Source organism: Nelumbo lutea, chromosome 3 (assembly GCF_056320005.1).
Source record: "Nelumbo lutea isolate HS-2025 chromosome 3, American lotus-T2T, whole genome shotgun sequence".
Classification (NCBI taxonomy): Eukaryota; Viridiplantae; Streptophyta; class Magnoliopsida; order Proteales; family Nelumbonaceae; genus Nelumbo; species Nelumbo lutea.
In genome coordinates, this window is record NC_142686.1 from 37,828,501 (window position 1) to 37,836,599 (window position 8,099).

The window sequence follows — 8,099 nt, forward strand, 5'->3', positions numbered from 1 at the left end:
CGGTTGAAGAAAAGGCGCGTATGGGGTCCGAGCGAAATATTGAGAGCGGATGAAAGGGACGGAGGGAGAGAGAGAGAGAGAGATGGCGGTAGAGTTTCAGAAAAAAGGTAACTTCTACATGGAAGAAGCACCGGAGATGATGGAGAAGGGTGACGGTAATGAAAATTTGGATGACGAGGGACCCGCAAAGCGGACGGGTATTGTATCAATGGTTAACTGTTGTCAAATTTATTCTAAGGTTTCCTCTAAAATTGTCTTCTTCTTCTTTCTCTTGATGTGGGTTTTTTCTTATTTTGAAGGAACATTGATCACCGCAAGTGCTCACATAATTACTGCTATCATTGGACTAGCTTGGGCCATAGCTCAGGTGGGTTGGGTTGCTGGACCTGTTGTTCTCATCGCCTTCTCTGCCATCACTTATTTCACCATCACTTATTTCACCTTGTTGGCATAGGGAGGAGAGTAGAGTTGTTAGGACTTGGGATGTGAGAAAGAGTAGACTAGGTAAGATAAGATGGTAGCAAATGATAAAGGCTCAAGTTGTTGGGAAAATGAGAACTTGTATTGGGTTGTTCTCAAATGTACAAGCTTAGTCCTATTTATAGTAGAGCCAAGTAGGTGGAGCAAAGCCAACCCACATTCTAGACATTTCTCTTTAGAATTTTAATTTTTCTAGAAATCATCATCTTCTAGACCCAAATACATTCTAGAAGTTAGGTTTCTAGAAAGTATATTACTTTTTTAGAGGCTTAGAGATTTAATTTTTAGAGTGCTAATTAATTCTAGAAGTTTGAACTTCTAGAAAAATTCCGTAAAGTGGATTATTTTTTAACACTCATACTTAATGCACTTTCTTGTAACTCCTAGTTTCTCATGTAACAACTCAAATTTTGAACACGATAATGCCTTTGTGAAAATGTTTGCTGATTGTTCTTCAGACTTGTAGTGCTTGAGCTTAATTTCTCCTTTGCTAGTTGTCTCTTGTAAAAAGTGATGTTTCGTCCTACTATGGTATACTGGATTTTTTGCCGTTGCTATAGCAGACTTGTTGTTGCAATAGATCGTTGTCAGTTCCTTTTGCTGCTCACCCATGTCTTCAAGTATTCTTCTTAACCATATAGCTCGACTTGTTGTTGCCACTGCTATGTACTTAGCTTCTGCTGATGATTGTGCTACTATGGCTTGCTTCTTTGATGCTTAAGAGAATATTTTAAATCCTTGTGAGAAGGCATAGACTGAGGTACTCTTCATGTCATCCACTGATCCTACCCAATCACTATTAGTATTCCCGATCAATCTTGAGATAGTAGTGGATTTGTATCAAATGCCGTATTTTTTTGTGCCTTGCAAGTATCTTAGTATCCTTTTTGTTGTTCCATAGTGAACTTGACTTGGGCTTTGCATGAACCTCGAGAGTAAACTTGTTGCATACATAATGTCTGGTTGCGTAGCTGTGAGAGAGTAAACTCCCAATAAGGCTTTTGTAGATTGAGGCATCAACCTTCTTTGAACCTTCTTCTTTCTTGAACCTCTCATTTGTAACGAGTGGTGTAGCAATCGTCTTGCATCCTTCCATCTTAAACTTCTTCAATAGATTCTCTATATACTTCTTCTATGATATAAAGATATATTTTTCTTCTTGATTGATTTTGATGCCAAGAAAGTAGTGCATTAATCCGAGATCACTCATTTCGAACGTCTTCATCATATCTTCTTTAAATTGCTTGATCATTGTCTCATTGTTTCTTGTATAGATGAGATTATCTACGTATAGAGATATAATGAGAGTGTTAGAGTTACCTTGGGTCTTGGTGTATAGAGTAGGCTCACTTTGACTCTTCCCGAATCATTGATTGATGAAGTAACCATCAATCCAACTGTACCATACTCGTGGTGCTTGCTTTAGGCTATAGAGAGCTTTCTTCAATCTTAGTACATTGTCTTCTCATCCTTTTACTATGAACCCTTGAGGTTACTCTACATATATTTTTTCCTCGAGCACTCCGATCAAAAACACCGACTTGACATCAAGTTGATAGATCTTCCACTTCTTTTGTGTTATTAATGCTACGAGTGCTCTTATAGTGTCTAAATGTGCCACTGGAGCAAATGTTTCATTGTAGTCTATCCCAGGCAATTGTGCATAGCCTTTAGCGACTAACCTCGCATTGTGCTTTTGTATTGAGCCATCAGAGTTGAGCTTTGTCTTGTAGACTCACTTGACTCTGATCACTTCTTTGCCTCGAGGGCGATCCACTAATTCTCATGTCTTGTTTTTCTCAATCATTGCGATTTTTTCTTTCATCACCTGTACCCATACTTCTTGTTTTATTGCTCCTTCAAAGCTTTCAGGCTCCATATTTACAAAGCTGCATGTCTCATATATCTCACTGAGTGGCCTTGTCCTTCTTAGTGGTGATTTTGGAGATGACTCTTCTTGTTCTTCTTCTTCTATTGTGGCTGATGATGGAGTTGATGGTGATGTTGTAGATTGAGGACTTTTTGGTCATTTTTCTCTGTCATCACTGATTGGCTTTAGTCTTTGTACTTTTGGTACCATGATGCTATGTTTCTCCACCTTTTCTTCTTTCCAATTCTATGTAGCATTCTCGTCAAACTCCACATCTTGATTAATAATTAGCTTCTTGCTCTTTAGGCTATAAATTCTATAGCCTTTTGATTGCGTACTGTATGCCATGAATATTCCCTTCTAGCTTGTGCCCTTTTTCTACTAGAATGTGAATATAGCAAATGCATCTAAAAACTCTCAAGTATTGTGTCGACGGCTTCCTTCCGCTCCATGCTTCTTTAGGAGTCTTGTTTTCTACTACTCTTGTTGGACATTTGTTAAGTAGGTAGACTACAATATATACTACTTCTGCCCGAAACATCTTAGGCATGCCTTGTTCCAATAGCATTGATCTTGCCATCTCCATTACTATTATGTTCTTCCTTTCTAAAACTCCATTTTTCTCTGGGGCATAGCTGATGGTCAACTGATGCTCCAAGCCCTCATCTTTGCAAAACTTGTCGAACTCATTTGAAGTATATTCTTTTCCTCTATCTCTTCTTATCACTTTTATGCTTTGGTTGCTTTATTTTTCAACGAGATTCTTAAATCTTTTAAAAATCTTAAAGACTTCTGACTTTTTGTGCATAAAATAAACCTAAGTCATTCTTGTAAAATCATCAATGAAGAGAACAAAGTACCTACTTCGTTCGAAGGATGTCGTTCTCATTGGTCCAAAAACATCTGTATGTACGAGCTCCATGATTTCCTTGGTTCTCCATGCACCACTTTTGATGGGAATGATTTATAATGTTGCTTACCAAACAATCATCCTTTGCATGTGTCGTTCATCACTTGAATGGATGGAAGATCTTTCATCATGTCTTTTTGATGGAGTACTTTTAGCCCATGCAAATTGAAGTATTCAAATCTTTGATGCCAAAGCCATGATTCATCTTCTTGAGCCTTCATCGCTGTCTCGGTGTATTGCCATATGATTGGAAAATTCCTTTGGTGCTGCATCTTTACTTTAGTAATCTTTAAGCTTTTATTTTTGTTGTCATATATCGTGCATGAGTCTCATTGAAGAGTAGAGAATATCCTCTTTCCACCATTTGCCCAATACTTAATAGATTTGTCTCTAGTCTTGGGGCTAACAACACATCTTGTATGAGTTGTCTCATTCCTTGTCTTAATAGTGATAGTTCCTTTACCTTTGATTTCCACTAATTCTTCATTGCCATGCCCGAGTTGTGATTTGATTAACTTGTTTATATCTTTAAAGATCTTCTCATTGCCTGTCATGTGATTACTACAGCCGCTATCCAAATACCAAGTATCGCCCTTTACTTATGAAGCAACATGAAAGGCACAGAATAGATAATTATTTTTATCACTCTTCAGAATAATTGGCTTGATGCCTTTCCTTAAGATGACAATCCTTCTCTACATGCTGAAGTTTTTTACAATTTTGACATTGTAGTTTTCTATGAAACCAACAATCTTTCTCAAGATGATTGGTTTTCTTGCAAATACGGCATTGTGGATATTTTCCTTTTTTATCTCTCATAATATCTCCTCCATTTTCACTGTTTTTACAATTTTCTTCTTTTTTGGAATTTTCTCTAAATTTTCTTTTATCTCTTTTGGATTTCTGAAACCTTATATTGAGCTTAGACTGAAAGGTGTTCTCCATAAAGCTTTCATCATGCCTACTCAGTCTTTTTTCGTAAGCTTCTAGAGAGCCCACCAACTCTGTTACTAACAGATATCTTTTGTCTCCTAATGGTGGTTACTATTGGATCATATTTTTCTACCACACTAATTAATATTTTTTCAACCACCCTTTTTTTTAGTAATATCTTCTCCATAGGCTCTTAATTGATTGACAAATTCTCTTAATCTAGAATAATAATTTTTAATGGTCTTAGAATCATTCATCTTCATATTCTCCAAATCCCTTCTAAGAGTTTGAAGTTTAACAGTACGTACCTTGGCACTGCCTTGAAACTCCTCCTTCAAGGTATCCAATGCACTTTCGTCACTCGTAGCACCACTAATTCTTGGAATAATTGATTCTGCCATTGCCATCTATATATGATAGAGAGCAAGATTATCCTTCTCCATATTCTTCTGTAATTTCTCTTGTTTTGCTGCAGACAGAGTAGAACTACTTTCAGGGATTGCAAATCCCTTATCTACAATTTCCCATAGATCTTGGGACATGAAGAAAGTCGTCATTTTAATGGCCCATTAGTCATAATTTTCTCCAGAAAAAATGGGGATTGGAATTTGGCTATTAGCTAGAGTGGTGGCCATGATAAGTTTTGGGATAATAGGGAATTTTGGCTAAAAGGAAATAACGCCCAAAAATAATCGAACGGGCTTTGATACCACTGTTGGGATATGGAGGAGGATAGAGTTGTTAAGACTTGGGATGTGAAAGAGAGTAGACTAGGTAAGATAGGATCATAGCAAATGATAAAGGCTTAAGTTGTTAGGAAAGTTGGAACTTGTATTGGGTTGTTCTCAAATGTACAAGCTTAGCCCTATTTATAGTAGAGCCAAGTAGGTGAAGCAAAGCCAACCAACATACTAGACATCTCTCTATAGAATTTTACCTTTTCTAGAAATCATCATCTTCTTGACCCAAATACATTCTAAAAGCTAGAACTTATAGAAAGTGTATTACTATTTCTAGAGGTTTAGAGATTTAATTTCTAGAATGCTAATTAATTCTAGAAGTTTAAACTTCTAGAAAACTTCTGGAAAGTGGATTATTTTTTAACACACTTCTACACTGCTTGTCAACTGTTACAGATCTTCTGATCCTGTTATAGGGAAGAGAGACTATACCTACATGGATGTTGTAAGAGCTAGCCTAGGTAACAATTCCACTACTAAAACAAAAACATATATCTGTTTCTTGGAGTTATCTCTTTTTCCTAACAAATCAATATGCTTATAGTTAATAATTGATGACACAATATGCAGCAAGAAAACCCATTTCAAAATTGTTTTCCCGGCTTTCGTTTTCTTCAGTAGGAATCAAGATTCAACTTTGTGGGTTAGCTCAATATGTAAATCTGGTGGGGATTACAGTCGAATACACCAACATTGCGTTCATTAGTATGGCGTAAGCAATGCAGAACCTTAGACCTTTGAATGACTTTAGTTGTTTATAGAAGTTATATGGAAATGTTGCGAAAACGACTGGTTATTTACTACATGTTTGTTTCTCTGGTTCACCATTTGGGCTGTCAATAGGTCTAATTGTTTACACACACGGGCATCATACCAAGTGAGAGAGAGAGAGGTCAGATGTGGAGGGTTTGCCGCTGCTGCGGCGGTGATGAAATAGAGGCAAGAGGGAGAGAGAATGAAGGGGATGGGGGAGAGAGAGAGAGGCTGGTGCTGTGTTGGCTTTGAAAGGTGAAACTAGTATAGATACAAGGTAGCCCTCCTTTGACATTTGCATTTATATTTGTTCAAAGTTCCTCCGTAGTTGCCCACCTCATCTCAGATTAAGGAACCTAGATCTGGACTTGCATGGCCAATATAGATTGAGAAAGATGAAGTAGAATTGGAGTACTTTATGAAACTAATGATAAGGAAGATAAGCCTCAGAAAATTGAGAAAGGTGTCAAAAGTTTCATTTTAAAAATTTAAAGAATAATGTTAGGCAAAATAGTCTTTAATCCTTTTGTTAAAGGACATTGATGGTAAGGATTTAGTTAATTGTCCAAAACAGTAGGGGTACTTTAAGACAATACTGAAATAGTAGGGGTATAGTTAGCCAATTTCCTAAACCTTGAGGGTAGTTTAAGAAATTTGCTCAAAAAAAAGAGAAAATCTATGATGCAGAAAAGATATGGTATGGGAAGAGTTTTGACCAATCAAAATCCATCCATAAATTTTGATAAATAACACCTAATTTGGCTATCACATTTATGATTCTAGTTGACTAGTCAGACATTTTAAAGAGTAGTATTATCGGCTTTCTTGAGGTTGAGGGAACCTTGGTAGTAAGATGGGAGATAATGTTGTCTGGGCTAGGGTAGCTTATTAAGCTACAAATGGAATCTGTTTATATTAATTTGAATTTGAACTAATTTATCCCTATCAGATTCTAATTGAATGTGTAGGTTTGTATATACTTAAAATTTATATTTTTATCTCTTGTTAAAGTTGGTTTGAATGTTGTATTTTTACTAAAGAATCACTAGTTCAAGTTTCATAAAAATTTTTCAATATGATATACAATATCAGTCATTTTTAGTTCATTTTATAAAGAAAATATAGCATCATTACCTTGTTTCTACAGTTCATGTATATGAAGCTTTATAAATTAATTTTTACCAAAAGAAATGTATATATATCGTAAAAATGTAGAGTTGGGATCTCCTCCCAAAAAAGCCATTCCAATATGATCTGTATCCACAATACATGACCTATGTATATCTATACTATATATAAAAGTGTGAATGTAATGTGAAACTTTTTTTGGACTAAAATTATCCTCTATTTCTTTGTTTGGGAAAGACTATAAAAGTCATTTGATTATAGTTTTAGTGGCAACTTTAATGGCTACTACAATGGTCATATTTGTGTATTTAATCCATCTCTAATTATTGTAAGGGTTGAAAGTGTAACTTTAATCATTACTTTTCACATCATTTAATCCCCTCTCATTAAGTCTTATACTTAAGGTATTAAATCCCATTTTCTCTTATTAAATCCTATATTTTAAAGTTATTTTTCACTAATAAATGTTACTAATTAGGTCAATGTCAATATTTTTTAATAATATAAGCCATGCATTTTAAAATTGACTAAAAAACAAAATCATTCTTTATCTAAGTTGTGGCTAAAAATAAGTCACATTTATGATATTTTTATTAATCAAATTAGAAAATAAGTGTAATAAACAAGAGTTATTTTCATTGACTGTGAAAATGAAATGCATAATTTAGAACTAACCAAAATGAAATATAAAAAATAATAATAAATAGTTAAACTTTTGAGTCAAATGTGTTAACCTTTAATGTCATAAATAAATAATAAAGTTTAATAAAATATAAAAATTCAAAAGCAAAAAAATAAAAAACACATAAATTTTGCAAAAAAAAAACAGCATTTAGGCACATGTATAATATCATGTATTTATCGTATTAAACAAAAAGTAAGTGTGACATATCAGAATTATTTTTACACACAAAAATACAAAAAAAAAAAGAAAAAATTAAACACATCTATAATTCTACATTTACACTACTATTAAAAATATGAATAATATTGTGGAACTATCTTTTGACTAAAATCAAGGTTTTAACAACTGATCTAGAAATGGAACTGCTTTGACTTCCAGTTTTTAGGTCAACAGTTCAACTATCTAGTTTGAGCAAGTCAAACTAATAAGATATAAAATATAATGCAACTTTGTTTTTTGACTGTTAGATTAGGATTAAGGGGAGTGTGAGAATTTGAGAAAGAGGCGACTGATTAAAGTTGAGAAGAAGAAGAAGAAAATGGAGCATTGTTGGAGGTGGTTGTCACCATGTTCATCAATCGTTGTTGCGGAAGAAGAAGA